At 36.8% G+C, this 17,578-nt stretch overlaps 1 protein-coding gene across 4 annotated transcripts in view; it reads right to left on the minus strand.

The window, feature by feature from the left end:
* Nucleotides 1-17,578, minus strand: part of LOC126768063 (zwei Ig domain protein zig-8) — a 202,916-nt gene that overhangs the window by 149,750 nt on the left and 35,588 nt on the right. Inside the window, exon 1 of one of the 4 annotated variants that reach the window (XM_050485966.1) lies at nucleotides 5,394-5,426. The exons of the other annotated variants lie outside the window; for them this stretch is intronic. The gene's annotated coding sequence lies outside the window, so the exon portion shown is untranslated. Of the gene's footprint in view, nucleotides 1-5,393; nucleotides 5,427-17,578 lie in introns of those variants that run through there. 4 annotated transcript variants of the gene reach the window in all.

Genomic DNA, 17,578 nt, shown 5'->3' on the forward strand with positions numbered 1-17,578 from the left:
CATCTGACTATTTACTTTCCAGTGCACAAACTAAGAAGCAATTAATGTATGCCATTTTGTGACCAAAAATTGTTCAAATCCAACAAAAACTGTTCAAGACCCCAGGTATCGAATATGTGAACCCTAGTAGTTGACTTTTAATTGCAAATATCGGTCAATATGTGAGATATATAATAGAAACTCAGAGCAAAGCATTTCCTAACAATAATTACTCTGTGTATCAAAAATGGGTTGAATCAGCTTAATACTTCCTGAGCCCCATATATAAAGATTTTCGAACTTCCGGCTGTCTTTATACTGCTAATATTGGCCAACATGTGAGTTATCTCAATGAAAATTAGAAAGCGTGTTTTACTGTACCTTTGTGTCTAAAATGGATAAAATTGTGCGAAAACTGGACCTTGCCTCCGGGTGACTTTACACCATCTGATTATTGATGGTATGTGAGACGCCTTAATGAATCTCAAGGAACAGTTTATTAGCATGCTGCATGTTATTGGTATGTAGTGTTGGGAAAAATTGATAAATTTGGATCAATCCTTCCCCAATACCCAAAGGCTACATAACAAACTTTATGTCAAATATTTCGGTCACTGTATGAGTTATATGTAAATATATATATAATTACTTGGATTTCGATTTTCTGAATGACGTTTTGCACTTTAAGGTATTTCCCTGGCTTTGATTCTTGCAAGTTGCGAGAGTATAAAATGTTGGGTTGCACCCGAATTTAGACCTTCCTTACTTGCTTAACTCAAATTCGTAAGCAGGACTCCTCAAATACTCTATAAACTCTTAGAAAATCAGTCGCAAATTTTTTCTTCAGATTTGTTGAGTAGAGTAATCTTTTGATGGCTTTCTTGCAAGAAAGGCGAGTCCTTTAAAGAAGACTTTCTACATAAATATGTTCGTACTGTGATTAGACTATGTATTATTATTCCAATGCGATGCAGAAATATATTTTTAATAACTTTTCGGTCTATCCTCTTCATCTAAGAGTTTCGTGGTGTTACAAATAATCTAATTGACCACTTCGGGCACCTCTCTCAGCAAACTTCACAGGCCGAGCCTATTACTGGACTTAAAGAAAACTACAAAAAACCGCGGGAGAACATGAAAGCACGCACCACAATCAAGAACAGATATGTGTGTACTACAATCCCATAATCTTTCTTCCATTTTATAATATAACATAGATGGCGAGGCCTCCAAGTTTCACAGAGTTTTCGTATACCCAAATATTTATGATATGTTAAACACGTTCCTTTGAGATTTTCATATTGTCAACTAACACCGTCAACCTCATTGTAATGTAGTATCAACAATCTATATTTTATTTTGAGATATTTAGTTCATACTTTTGGTACTAACGACGTAACTATTGGATCTAGATTCTTGCCGCGTTGAATTTTTCTTTAAATAATTTCTAGGTGCGTGTCACAGCTAACTATTTGTGGTGTGCGCCTTTGCTGTTCACCGAAAAATAGCAATTTCCGGGTACTTTTTTGTAAGTATAAGTTCGTCACTTACATATGTTTCGATTGTCCGAAAGTTGTAAGGGTTGTAAACGCGTCGTTTACGATCTAATCATGAAATCTCTCACTTAATTAAAGAGTTGTAAAGCTACTAATTGGAAGACTTGCTATGAAGTAAAAGAAATTAGACTTCTGCCGAACATTTTAGTTGCATTTAACTGTAATCATCAGTTCTACTTACACAAATAGAGCATATTTACCAAAGAAACCTGCGAGATTGTTTAAGTTTTTCGCATTAAGGGAAGTGCTAAAACTAGTAGGCGCTCTAAAACTCCAACTCGAACAAAAATAATAAAATTGTGCCACAAAACATAATATTCGTGCGGAGCTAACGCCCATGAGTGCTGCCATTATAAGCAGATATAAATATATAATTTTAATGTCAACTCATTTGGTGAGTCCACGTGCGACAGCAAAATTCCCAAGGACAACCAAGAACTTTAATATCCTTTACGCATTAACACATTAAACGAATGGCATAATGAATGTGTTGTTGTTGACAACAAAAACTACGAAGTCGCACAATGCAAAAGTAATAAGATTCCGAATGGCGCAAACATGCACGTAAATAAATGTGTGTGTGTTTGCTGAAATTTATTTAGCGCTATTAGAGCGTATATGGAAGTGTGTGTCTATTTCTGAATGTGTGTGTGTAAGCGAACAGTAAAAATTATAAGCAATTATATGATAATAGAGCATGGCCAAAGTGTCCTCAGCAGAGGGGGGCGGTAGAGCAAAGCAATCAATACAGATAAACGTAAGGAAGAAGAGAGCGGAGAGGAAATAAGTTGGGGAGAGCGAGAGGTAGTGCGCAGATCACGCGTGACAAAAGCACGTGGTGTCATTAAATTATCACCACTTGAATGGATGACCGCTGCGGCAGCGAACACGGCAAAGGACGCAACTAAATGCGGCGGAATCTTATTAAATGTTCCACGTGTCGTCCAGCCATTTCGCAACGTTGGCAAGCCATAACAACTGCTATTAAGATAGTAGTGCTCGTTAAGACGCTGCAGGCCATGAAAGTCCAGTGGATGTGATCTGTATTGTGGGCGCGGCGTAGTTAGTTATTGGCCGCACTCAACACAACTGCAGAGCAGGGGCAACGAAAGGATAGTGGCCGCCTGTCAGCAGCATTACTTCGAAACCTTATGAGCTCTACTTGGCTTCGGCGAGTCTTAGCTTTGACTAAGTCGTTGCCTTTGTTGTTGTTGCGGACATGCATTTGTGCTATTGGTGGCAGAGTATCAAGTGCAAGCATTGCGATTTGCTTGCAGTGTTCCGCTTATTCCGATGTACCAATAATTGAAGTAGCTGCACGCTAATTTCACTCCACTTGGCTGGAGATAAGTTTATAAGTATACATATGTGGGAGCATATTCGTGCCACACTGCTGTTGGCGTCCATATAACTACTACCTGTATTACCTTACTATTATTACCTCGGTGCTTCCTGCACTTTGGCCGGCTTATAATCATCCTCCGCATTACTGAGGTTTTACGTGCTCGTTACGTACTTTCGAGACCTGAACTCAACTCAGCTCAGCTCAACGCTGCTTTGTGGGATATAAAAATTCATTGGCTTTCGTGTAATGTGAAAAGTCGAGTTAATGCCACAAACTAAAGTATATAGATAAGTATGAGTTTGTGTTTCTTGAAGCACTGGCGTAGTCGAATTTGCAGTTAACCCTTGTCAGCATGAGTTGTTGAACAGTAAATGTGGCATATATGTATGTATGTATGTATGTAAGTATATACTTACAAAATTTACTCAATAAGTAAGTGACAGAATTTCATGGAAAATTAAATTTTACATTTAAATCAAATTCAGTAATTAACAAATATCTTTTAACATACAATTAAAGGCTTCCAGAATAGGTGTGCCGAATCGACAAAAATAGTTTAATGATACCAACTACTCTAAAATGAGAATGCTACTTGGATTAGCAAAATAACTTTAACATCATAAGCCTTAACAACAGAACACACAGTCTTCTCCGGCGGAGAAAAAGTGGCAAAAGACATCTCGTGGTGGACGAGTACAAGACAAAGTAGCCACGATGCCACACACAAAGATTCCTCGCATCTTGGGAAATACGTTACTAATGGCAGCTATAAATTTCAAAAAGTGAAGAAATTTGTCTACCTCTGAGGTAGCATAAATATCACACATAACCCTACCCGTAGATCAAGTGCAGAATAACTCTTGTCAATTGGTGCTACTTTGAAATTGGTAGGCATTTGAAAAGCAGTTTTCTCTCGGTAAACAAAAATTACGTTTAATAAATCTATTATCACACTCGTCTTATTAAGAATGTAAGTTGACGAACAGAGTTGCTAGAAAGCACTTTGAGCACTCGGGAAAAATGTTCTCCGCAAAGTCTTTGTAACCAACCCGGTCAGCGATGAGTATCGAAATGAAGGAACCACGAATTGTGTGAGTTCTATGACAACATGAATATAGTTAAGTGAATACAGTTAAGATGATGCTCCAAAAAGCTCCTTCAAGAATCATGGGTAGACCATAGAATCAAGGACCTTCACACATCCGATGTGATCTAAAGGACAACTACAACGTACAAAGTGGCAGTGGAAGTTTAATATCAAGAAGAGGAACAGCATAAAAAATTATCCTTTTCCAATATAGCTGTAGGTAGCTCTCTAAGTAAAATAAATTAAAATTAAATAAAAAAAACTAAAATAAAAATAAAAAAATAAAAGTAAACTAAAATAAAAATAAAAAATAAAAGTAAACTAAAATAAAATAAATTAAAAAGAAAATAAACTTTAGCATTCAGCCTCTCGTCAAAACCCCCTATTCCCCCATTCCGTCCGCTCCTGTTCGCCATTTTTGTAGCTAGAACTACTTCTGCTATTGTACTCTTCTATTGCGCGTACGTGTGTTGTTAAGAGTAACCGTAAACAACAACAAACTTGCTGCAGCGAGTAGCCAAAAATCCGAAGCAATCAATGTATATGTATATGTTGCAAGCCGAAAACACTGGAACTTTGTCCAATACAAAACAACCAACACAAAGGCTATATTTAGAAGAACTATAACCACAATGATAATTTGCCGCTTGTACGCTATCAGCCGTAGTATCAGCAACACGAACACGTATATGTTTCATTGTTGCATGTGGTTATGACTCGGAATTTGTAGTACTTGGCTCGTATGGCCAAACTATGGACCTTTGTATTGATTGGCTGCTTGAATGGCTTAGCCGCTGCTTTGTTAACTCGATTTAGTTGCTTCGTACAACTCTCGTACTGGCGAAAATTCCAGTTTTTATGTTTCAAAAACTTGTATCTCGGCTTATTGCTGCCGCTAGTCGCATTAGAAGCATATACAAATATTAAAGTGTAGAGGTTTGGAACTATTTTTACCGCTTCTCCTTACATTTATGCTATCCTTTCTCAACACTTCTTTCATAGGCCACTTTTATGGTGGCTGTACCCGTAACATGCCATTTCGTTAATTAGCACTTTGCACCCACATTTCTTCACATTCCATACGTTGGCGTGTGTTGATTAGAGTTGCCACATGCCACTGTAAAGCCAGTGTATGATTATATAGCATTTCTTTGCCTCCTTGCATGCATGTCTATACGCTTTTATTTCGATATCATGTTTTTCCTTTTTGTTGCTCGAGCATGTTGTTGTGTTGCTGTTTGTTTCGTAATTAGTGTATTTGTGTATTTGATATGCAATCTGATTTAACTACTTTTGGAAAAGTTGGTATTGATTTCATTCACTCTTCGCACGCAACGCCGAAGCCTTGCAGCTGTTGGCTTCTGACATTAAACTGTCAGACAGACATGCTCGGTTTACATGTGTACATATTATTTTTGTAACTTACATACATATGTTTGCATAATTTAGCATTGAACTCAAGTAGTGGTATGTACCTGAAAGGAATCAGAAAAAAATCAAGCGTAAGTTGGGTTATATCGGATAGTCGAGCAATAATTATAATAATAAATAATTATAATTTTTTAAAACTCACGGAATAATTTTTAATTCTATTTTTTGACTACTAATATCTGACTGAATCAAGCCTACTTACATATTTATACCCAGAACAGTTTATATTAAGTTTGTCCGACACTTTGTAGCACCCAGAAGAAAACGTTGAAGAACCTTGTGAAATATATATCAATATATATTTCAGCATGAGGAGCTGAGTCAATTTAGTTAAGTCTAGCTGTCTGTCTGCATACACACGAACTAGTTCCTACAGTTTTGAAAATTTTCTCACGTACTTTTCTCCCCTAGAAACATAATACAAACTGAATGATCCGAATAAAGTGCTTGTATGGAAAACTTTTTCATAAGAACAGATATCTTCAAGCAAGGTAGCCGGATTATTGTTTAAGGTAATGGCGCAGTCTGCGACGAAATTATGTAGATCGGATCAATACAGCTGACAAACAATCTGGCCAATCACAGTTTTTGTAAGGAGTCTTTTGTATTTGTGAAAGTTATTACAGCTTCCACAATTTCATATAAGAAGATTTTATTTCAAAGATTTAAAATTTCTTAGATGGAAACCATTCGTTAATTTAATCCTTCATGAGATTATAAGGTAACTTTGAAGTAAAAAATTTAAACACAAATGGAATTTCGTATTTCCAATCAAATTTCAACTTATTTTTTTTATAGTTATAATGAACTTTAATAAACCAAATATGTACCATTTTGGTCGATCACTTACCATTTCCATTAGAGAAATCATTCCATCAGTATAAAACTTTTCTCCTTTATCGGCGAAAAACTGCGACAAGTAATTTTCACAGGCTTCTTTTGAAGCCAACTCCACTCCATTAAGGGAGTACTGCGTTTACCGATGCATCAAAACTTCCAATCCAAGCTGTCCCAGTTTTTGCCGAGTCAGCAAAGGTGTGTGTTGTCTAGCGTTGTCCTTAAGGACGAAGCCCCTTCTGTTGATCAGTTCTGGCCGTTTTTTTCGATTGATGTGCTTCAATCTCATAAGTTGTTGACAGTAAAATGTACAACCAATCGTCCGACCAGGCTGGAGCAGCAGTGGATGATTCCTTTCCAATCCCACCTTTTGAGGCGTCAATTCTGGCTTTACGACCATTTGTTGAACTTCACCACGCTTGGACCATGATCTTTTTCACGCATTATTGTCGTATTTGATCTACTTTTCATCTCCTGTTACCATTCGCTTCAGAAATGGTTCGATTTCATTTCGTTTCAGCAAAGAATCGCAGATGTTAATTCGGTCCTTTAAATTTTTCACAGACAATTCATGTGGTACCCAAACATCGACCTTTTTTTTGTAGCCAGTCTTTTTTAAATGGTTCAAGACCCTTTGATGGCTGCTTATGTGACGGTCCTGGTCCCTGGTAATTTTCAACGATAGGTCGACCAGAACATGGAGCATCTTTCTCACCGAAGTTTCCAGAACGGAAACGAGCGAACCATTCTTGTGCTACACGAACTGATACAGAATCGTCTTCTTGACAAATTTCAACTGTGGCTTGTGTCATTCTTCCCTTTTTATACAAAAATTTCAAAATATAGCGAATTTCTTCATTATTTTCACTCATTTTTGAACAGCTGTAACTTTCTTTCAACTTCCATGAATTTATTTTTTTTTTATTTTTAATTTTGGTTAAACGAAGCTTAAGATCTCACCTATATGGTATGACACAATGTGATTAGTAGAACTGGAGATATACGACTGCAACAACACCTATTGACAAAATACGAAAATATTTTTTCGACTACCCAATATTTAAATTTTTTTCCAAAATTCTTGTCTGAAGCAAAGAAAGTTCACTTGCAGTAGATTCCCACAATCAACATACATTTTTAAGTACATTTCCAGTTTGAAGACCTTTGACGAGATTAAGGCCAATATTGAAACCGAAATCTTCGATTGACTCAACGAGGTTAGGATGAAAATGCAGCTGAGAGGTCAAACATTGTTGTGACTGAAATATTCTATGCTTTTGGATTAAGCTGGACTGGAGTGCTAAAATTATAAAAAAATTACTCGCAAAAGGTCTGTTACACAAACCCCAGCATACTATAGTAAAACACAAGTGTTTGGCAAAATTCTTTTTTTCTTATTCAACATGGTTCCCTTTGAGGGTGATAAACGGATTATAACGCCTCTCATATTTTTCGATATCAATTTTATAGTACGATTTGTCATTTGCTTCAAAATAGGCCTCAGTTTCTGCGATCACCTCTGCATTCAACGAAAATTTCTTCCATACATTCAATAACGGTTCAGCTGGAGCAGAACTGATTTCAAAAATATATTTTTACTACGGTTTTTTGAATTACTTCTACACACATATTGGATTCGCTATAATTCCACCCTCATATACATAAATGATTCATTAGCTTTTATTTAATGAATTTTTCAGAAAGCACTTCTAGCTGAGCTGACCTTTAATTGAGACCTCAAAGAGGCACTCAAAATCCACTAAATACAAACAACACGCTGCAAACGTTTTCAATTACATTAGCAAGTTAATTATACCGTAAACCTAATTACACAAAACATAACGCGAAAATAAAAGCGTAAGCCTAAAAAATAGCATTAAGAAATGAAATTCAAGAGCACTAAATGCTGCTTGAGTCAACTTGATTTCTTTTTAGCCACGCTTACAATTCATATTCACACACACACACACACACATTCGAATGCCTCCTGCAAGGCCGTTGCGTGTATATTTCAATTAGGCGAGCGCGTTAATTACAGTTTTTGTACTTATGATGAAGCGGCAGCAAAGGCCAATACACAATACAAATAAATCACGCTTACACATGCACCTACGTAATAATGTTGGCGCTGAAATTAGCAAGAACAGAAGAAAATAATAACAATAATATAAAATAAGAAGTGCGTGTGCGCGCTGGGTAGTGCCGAATAAATTGCTGTTTTTAATTTTGTTAATCAGATTTCTCGCTCTTTGTGTGTCATGATTGTTGTTATTAAGTGGGCCGATATGATATCACTCATACGCCATGTAGGCCACATAAATGTGCAATTTGAAAGGTAAACAATGGAAATGAATCAAAAGTCAACAGAAGCGCAAACAAAAGGAACATGAATACGACGGCGGTGTGGTGGAGATGAAAGTGAAAGAAAACGGAAAGAAAAGCAAGATGGCGCTTCATATAGCGGTGCTTTCAGCACGACGCTTGCACTGGCCCTTACGCTCATTCATTATCATGTCACGTCAATCGAAAACAATCTAATAGCTGCACATGATGTTTATCTTAAATGGAAAGACAACTCAAGTGTAAAAATCTAATGGAAAAACAAAAAGCAATAACGAAGATGAGCAAAAAACGGGGCGAACAAATTGCGAAATGACGTCGCCGGTGACAGCAAAGCAGCGAGCGCTTCGCACACCGCAAAGTGGGTGGCAAGACATGCACATAAAAACACGCGTGAAATCGGCGAAAGTCGCACAATAACAACAAAGCACGATGGCAACCAACTACAACAGTAATAACAACAAGAAATGAATAGCGTTGCTGGGCAAAAGCATCAACAAACAATGATGCCGCTGACGATAATGTAGATGAAAATGAGCAAAGTGTATTAGTTAGGCAGCCAAAGCGCGGCTAAATTATTAAGTCAACTGTGTGGCAAGCCCAACCGCACAGCTCACCCGTAAATATGTTTGTGAAAGGGAATGTTCAAGCAAAGTACTTATAATGTAGTTTAGTACACACTGAATCGAGCTACTTATATATCAATATATATGATCATAGCGACTACATACATACATATTTATGCACTGACAAGCCAACGTGACGTATCAATGCAGGCGTTCGTGCGCGCGCGCACACAGAAAAGGTTAAGGTCGTTATCGCCCGAGTGACTGCTCAACCCCAATTCCATATCGGCCCATATCAAATCCGTTGACTTTATGTCAAAAGTACGTGATCTTCGTGGTATTGTAGGCCGTTGCGGTTCAAATGCACACACACAGTAAAAAACGTCTGTGTTGACGCATGTATAAGCACAAATGCGTGTGTGTGTGTGCGAAATTTTGTGGCAAACAACTAAATGCATCACGTTTCACATATTATTACTTTGAGTTTTTTCAACTTGTCCAATTTTTCGCTCTTTCTACGCGTCGATGGGGCAAAGCGCAAAAAGTTGTCATGTGCTAAAGTTGTTCTGCTACATTTTTATACGCTTATGTCCTTTGATTGCAACATTGTAGTTAGCACGAAATTAAGTTGTCGCATTTGTTATGCCTTTTGCTTGGTTGTGCTCATAATTCATGACTATTTTGGACTTTTATTAATAGTTTTGCATTTTTTTATTCAGAAACTGGTAACTAACTGCGATGGGTGTGAATGGACACATTAGGGTGAAGCTATTTTGATGAAGAATCATATTCCATATGAATAAATTTATTCAAATGGTTAATAAGCTGATTTAAAAAATATTTCTTTGAGGAAACCACTAAATTTTTAACATTTTATTTAAAATTTTCCTCCAAACCCCTTTTTTCCTGACGAACCTACCTTATACTCGCCTGAGAACGCACTAATCCTAATGTAAGCAATTTTCATATGGCCACAATTGCACAGGCATACAGACGTACAGGCGTACATGTTACATGAGTATGATGTATAATACTCTGGAATTGCTTGACTTTAGCCTTCAGCTTAATTACAGCACACTTTATAGCGAATACCGGCGACGTGCCGAGTTTCAGTTTCCGCTATTCGCATTTAATTACCGGATGTTTACTTTTCACTACAAATGCTCGCCTATGTTACGACGTTTGTGAGAGGTCGTGAGAGAGGAATTAGTCTCTTGAAAGCAGACTCTTAAGTCGTACTAGAAAATGAGTTGAAGTTTTTAATTGCCTCTTTGTTGCTGAGTGCTAGAATTGCTGTTAGTATTTTTCCAGTTTTTAGTAGAAATGTTAGAAGAAATATTTAGTTCGGACTTTGTGTGTATTTAAAATGTGAAAGCGTCTCAAATATAGAAGTACTGACTTATTCCCCAATGAGTAAACTATTTTTAATTATTTCTTATTTTTTTTAATTTTTTATTTATATATAAATTTTATGTATACATTTAAAGCGAAAGAGGAATTAAAATCTGCAAAAGTGACAAATCATAAGCAAAATGTGGTTTTTATAGCCGCCTTTTAGGTGCTTTCATAGAAGCGATGTTTTCCACAAGTTCAAATATGTCTTTCAACTGGTAACGAGTTATGATAAATAACTATTTTTACTAAAACGTGTCGATCCCACAACATACTATGAAGATAAATATTTCTGTACTCAATTTCGCGGACATTACGCCGCGCTCCCACCAATATCAGTGCTCTATAACATATTTTCTATATGTTAACCCTAAATTTTGACTAAAAAACTCGTGTTTATCGAAAACTTTTAGATATTTGGCATTTACAGTTAAAGTCCTTAAACTCGTCTCTTTGCTGTTTATGGTATTATTGGGTAGTCGAAAAAGTCTTTTCGTATTTTGTCAAAAGATGTCGTTGCAGTCGTATATTTCCAGTGCTACTAATCACATTGTGCCGTAGCATATAGTGTTGAACAGGTGAGATTTTAAGCTTCATTTAACTAAAAAAATTAAATTCGGGAAGCTGAAAAAAAGTTACAGCTGTTCAAAAATTAGTGAAAATAATGAAGAAATTCGCTATATTTTGAAATTTTTGTATAAAAAAGGGAAGAATGCCACGCAAGCCACCAATGAAATTTGTGAAGTTTACGGAGACGATGCCGCAACAGTTCGTGTAGCACAACAATGAATGATACAAGTTTTACACTGATGAAATAATGTCTCTGGCGGAAAAATGGCAAAAAGTGATCGACCAATGGTACATATTTGTTTATTTATTTATTATTATAAATAAAAAAAATCCAAAAAGTTTGATTAGAAATACAAAAAAACTTATTCGACACCAATATAACCCTTTTTGCTATGAAAGTTGTAACACCTAGCAGAAAGCGTCGGAGACCTTAAAAAGTATATATATAAGTGATCAGTATGTCGAGCTGAGTCAATTTAGCCATGTCTGCCAGTCCATCTGTATGTATGTATATATACGAACAAGTCCCTCAGCTTTTAAGATATCCTTTTGAAATTTGGCAAACGTCATTTTCTCTTCAAGAAACTGTCGGAACTGAGCATATAGGATCACTCATTTGTCGGAACTGAACCGGATAACGGAAAACTTACTATATATATTCATAGCTGCCATACAAACTGAATGATCGAAATCAAGTTCTTGTATGGAAAACTTTCACATTTGACAATGTATCATCACGAAATTTGGTATAAGTTATTGTTCATAGAAATAATGTAATCTCCGAAGAAGTTGTTCAGATCGGTTAACTATAGCATATAGCTTCCATACAAACTGAACACATAGTTACTAAAAGAAATGCACCTGTGAAGGGTATATTAGCTTCGGTGCAGCCCAAGTTAACGTTTTTTCTTGTTCCAAACACATTTTACACTTCAGCCTATTTTTTTTACAAAAATTAAACTATTTTGATCATCAAATCAAACTTGAAGGACCATAAACAAGGTCCGATTCATCGCTCTGCTGTTGCTTCTAGATTTATTAGATTTATCGAGGCAATGGTCAATATGTCTATAAAAGAGGCAGTTGAATGGCTTTTTGTTTGTTGTTTTTGTAGAGACAAGTACCAATTGGTGTTAGAAATATTGATGACTTAATTGACAATCAACGGTTGAATATAAAAACGATTATAGCCCAGTCTACCATGTTCCTTTGTTAACAATTTAGATTGATATTACTTGCCAAAAAAGCTCGAGCTGAAGATCTGAATAAATTTCGAATGAAAACTGGTTGAATTTTCCATGCAACACAAGCCAAAGTTTTATAAGCAAATACTCAGAAGTACATATACCGTTATATATGGTACTAACTCCTCTCTTTATATATATGCATGTGTGTAGCCGATTAATGGCACTTCTGCTTATATCAACTCACTAATACCCGCTATATATTATTAGCTACTAATGGTTTCCATATAAGTATCTAGACTCATTAAAAGTCAAAACTAGTGCGCGTCATTAACACTAAATGCGTAACACCTCCAAACAACAACACCACTAAACATTTCATTAACAGCTTAATATTGGTGGCGCATTCCCAATGACATTTCCATTTAATTCCGTATTCCGCATACCTTTGTAAGCGCTTTCCGTGTATAATGCAGTCATCGCACACATGCAATGCAATTGTATTGGTAAATGTGTATGTATTAGCATGTAATGGTCATGTTGTTTAATCTGGCTTTTCTTACTTTGTGATCTCGACGCTTGCATGCGCTAAATACTCGCTGTACCAGGACATGCTGCCCACAAATGAAGTACAATTAATTTGCTCTTTCAACGCATTCTCTTCATGCGCACTTTCCACTTCCCTCCCACACACACACTCACACCCACACATAACAAACGAATGAGCCATGTATTTAACTGTATTTACCTGCCGTTTTGCATGTCTGCTAATGCAAATAATTGCCATGTTAATGACTTTGTAACATTCGGTTAGTTGTTATTGTTGTAATAGTTGGTAGCAATGTTTTTGCCTTTTCTACTTTACTGGTTTACTGGTTGGCCAGTCGGTTGTGCGCTTCATAATGCCAGCCGCTGTTCATCAGCGCAAAAGTGGTGTAATTATGCAAGAGTAAAAAACGAGAGCAAAAAGCGCAATTGCAACGGTAATTGAAATTAATTAAATTACAACCACAACTTTGTGCGAAAATTAAGCTGAAAATAATATGCACAGTTAATATTTTCGCTGCGCCATGAAATGTTTAAAGTAGCAAGTCTGCATGTGCATAGAGCTTCTGCTGATAGGCAGGACTGTTACAGCGCTAATTTAGCGGAGTTAATTATTAACTGTTCAAAAGGGAATTAAGACCTTTGTGAAAAATAAATGGCGTACACGCCGTCATATAAATTAAGTTGAGCCATTTTATTGTGGAATTTTTGTATACTTTTCGGGGCATATGAGAGAAGTATCGGCTACCCAATAAAATAAAAAAAAACTTCATAAACTTTTTATATTAGTTAAAAACATTAAAGGCTACCCGAAACCGTTTAGACGATATCGAACGGAGATTGAGCTAGAGAAACATATGTACATATACATATATAAATAATCAAGACAATTAAAATTAAGGTGAAGATTAAAATAAAGATAAAGGTAAAGATAAAGATAAAGATAAAGATAAAGATAAAGATAAAGATAAAGATAAAGATAAAGATAAAGATAAAGATAAAGATAAAGATAAAGATAAAGATACAGATACAGATATGAATTTTTAAGTCAGGAACTTGGTAAAATAAAGTATAATTACTGTTATAGAATGCATTTACCGAACTGAATTTAGTATTTCTCAATACATAAGAAAAACTTCACCCGTCACACGTGATATAATCTGATTGGCCCAATAAAAGCCTCTAAAAACTTCAACAGTCACAATGTAAGTGTCAGATTGTCTAGTGAGTAGCTACTCACACTATGAGAGGGCTCAAGAGCAGTGCGTTAGTAGTAGATCAAGTAGACAATCACTGTCAAAGCTCCGTAAAAGCTCCAGGCGGCTTTGTCAGAGGCAATGTATTAGAAAAAAATCGAACGGGTAAGAGTAAATTGTATGTACACACAAGCGTATACAATATACCTACCAACAATAACATTTGTTAATAGCTATGGCGAAGGACACGAACGATATGTAAAAACGTAGGAGTCCTTGCCATGTACGTGTACACAAGAGGAAAGCTCAAGTCATGCGTAGGATTTCATTTGACTGGGATTTGCTTGACTTTCACTTACAGGTGAAAATGTATACATCCGAACGAGAGCAAACAGAAAAACCAGAAAGTGTGAGGCAAAGGGAGAGCTGCTTTCCTCGCATGATGTGTCACAGGCGTGTGCCCAACGAATCGATGCAGAAGAAGTGTGCAGCAGGTGGAATATATGAGTACGAAAACGGTGGAAAAATTAAATAAAATTGAATAAAAAGTTTATGTAAACGAAACAAAGGCTCAAGTTGCCAAGCAGCGTTAAAAGGTTGACAAACGGTGCCTTGACAGGCAAGCAGGCAGGCAATTGGCCAACAATATCCGGCAACAGTTTGCTGCTGCAGCTGCCGTGCAAGTCGTTTGTGTGCCACTTTTGTAACAGCCTGTATATTTTTCACTTCTCTTTTTCTGTTAGCCACTTTCTCCTTGACTGCTGCCGCTTCGACGCTTCATATACACTTTGCCGCTTGAGTGAGTGCCCTTTAAAAAGTATTGATTTCATTGAGGCGCCCTGCTGTCCACAAGGCTGCTCGGTGTCGTTACGTTTTTGTTACCTTGTTTATTTGTGATTTTTAATTTTTGTTCAATGCATCCATAACTTGTTGCTCATAAACCGAAGTGTTGGCAATGCATTGGAGCTTTATTTACCATACATACTGGCGTTTGTATATATGGTGTTGTATACTGCCAATGCCACAGTCTTCGTGGCAAGTCAACCGGTTTGACGGCGCTTTGAAATTTGATTATAGCTGCAGCCTCTCAAATACAACTCCCTTTCATCTGGCACATTTCACTACCCATCAGTTACATTATTCTGCTTTTCCACGGGATAAATCCAACGAAGCGGAAAAAAGGTTGTACAATCTCGACGCTACTTATGCGCTACATATTGACCGCTCCCACGTCAATGTATAGGTATATATGTATATATTTATGTGTGCGTGCATGTCTGTTTACCAAGTTCAATTTTATCCAACACATCAGCTTTTCTCCGCCACTCTGTCGCTCGGCTTGATTCCTTCCGTCGTTGTTGCATGAAGATTGGCTTCAGTTATCTCTTTAAACGTGGCCACGGACATTTGATCTAACATTTCGCATCCCCTTACAGCAACGTTGTTGTTATAATGCTTATTCTCGTTTCGTTTCTTTGTTTTGCTCCATTGTTTAACTCGACTAAATGCTCGTTGTTTGCTGTTATGCTCCGAAAGGGATCATAAAATGTACTGCTGCGGTGAAATAAAAATAAAGTTAATTCAGTTCGGTTCAATCCGCAGTCAGTAAATGTCAATCAGACAACGAAATGTACTTAGCTAAGCTAGTTTCCATCCTTCCGCTCGTCTGCGTCCATTCTGCGTGTCTGTGCGCACATTTTGTTATTGCGCCGCCTTCGTATGTGCGTCGCTGTTATTTAGGTCGCCAACCAATTTTTTATATGCATCAGATATGTTCATCAAATTTACCCCTTTTCGTCGCCCCTTAGCTTGTCCGTTGCGCGCTAAATCTGCTCTTGCATCTCCGCTTTGCCTCCACTTCCAGTCAAATGCTCTGGGTCCTTTTGTCGCAAGCCGTTTACTGCTTCCTTTTTCTATTAGCGGCGTCCGCCTTGGCTTACAGGCAACAATTTCATTCATTTCTTTATTCTTTCTTCATGTTTTTTTGTTTCCGTCTAACTTTCTTACTATTATACTTACGATTGCTGTTTGTGGATTTCTTAGTGCTGCTTGGATTCTTTCGAATTACTTTGTGGTATTTTATGATGAACATAGTTCGACGTTGTCCGTGTAATGATACAAGTACAGAGTTCAATTCTTTGATGATGGAAATTCTGCAAGCATCTTTTGATTGCGATTTTTATGCAAGCAGCTTTATTAGCAGTTCGCTGTTTTATGATTAACTCTGTATGTCGAAAACATCTACATTTTACTCGTGAATGTCTTAAAGAGAAATTGATATTTGAGAAATATCTGCATATGGAGACACTCGTGTGTGAAGAATCTTAACACCGTTATGCAATATTTAATGTAAGTGCAAGAGGCGAAAAAAGGTTTTTTTGGGTATTGGACATAATCAAGGTTTTTTCGATAGTTTAATTTTTAAGTGAAAAAGTGTTTTCTCTTATTTTTGAACTTAGCCTCCATAATCGAAAAATTCGACTTTGAATTTCGAAACTAGGTCCTCTGTAAAATATTAGCAAGCTATCTTTGATTCAATATTTCTCTGCAAGCTTCCGCTGAATATTGGGTAGTCGAAAAAGTCTGCGATTCTTTGCTGAAACGAAATGAAATCGAACCATTTCTGAAGTGAACGGTAACAGTAAACGAAAAGTGGATCAAATACGTCAATAATGTGCGAAAGCAGATCATGGTCCAAGTGTGGTAAAGCTCAACAAATGGTCGCAAAGCCAGGATTGACGCCTCGAAAGGTTATGCTGAGTGTTTGGTGGGATTGGAAAGGAATCATCCACTATGAGCACCATATAGTCCTGACCTTGCCCCATCGGACTACTATTTGCTTCGGTAAACGCAAAACTCCCTTAATGGAGTGTAGTTGGCTTCAAGAGAGCCTGTGAAAAGTACTTGTCGCAGTTTTTCGCCGATAAAGGAGAAAAGTTTTACTCTGATGGAATATGTAATGTCACTAGCAGAATTTTGATTAAAATTGCGAAAAGACTTTTTCGACTACCCCATATCTAACCGACTCTATTTATAGTATTGTATAGCGTAGAATGTAAACACCATGATAATTTTAATCGAAGGCATCGAAATTATGTTCACAGTAATAATAAAAACAACAAATTGTGGAGAAAATTTTGGAATGAAGCGTGGATATAGGCGTTCCCAATGGGTGGGTATGATGAATAATTCGATTTCTTCTTATTTTCAGAAATTGACTCTAAAGTTCAGCATTTTTCCCCAAAAGAACACTGCGGATTTGGAAAAAAATTTTGAACTGCGATATAGTGCCACTCTCACCATGCACACAAAGCCATGCATGCCTATAATTTACCCAAAATTACTCGCAAAATATTGTAAACAACTGTTTTACATGCACTGCACAGCCGCATAGCGAAGAGCTCATAACAGTGGATTGTAATTAAAGGTTCACCAGCACTTGATATAAAAATAACTGTACAACTAGCATTTTAATTGCCATAGCAAAAATTATGACCACTCGCACCACTCAAGCGCGCAACACAACAAAATAATCAAAATATGCCAAAT

Source organism: Bactrocera neohumeralis, chromosome 2 (assembly GCF_024586455.1).
Source record: "Bactrocera neohumeralis isolate Rockhampton chromosome 2, APGP_CSIRO_Bneo_wtdbg2-racon-allhic-juicebox.fasta_v2, whole genome shotgun sequence".
Classification (NCBI taxonomy): domain Eukaryota; kingdom Metazoa; phylum Arthropoda; class Insecta; order Diptera; family Tephritidae; genus Bactrocera; species Bactrocera neohumeralis.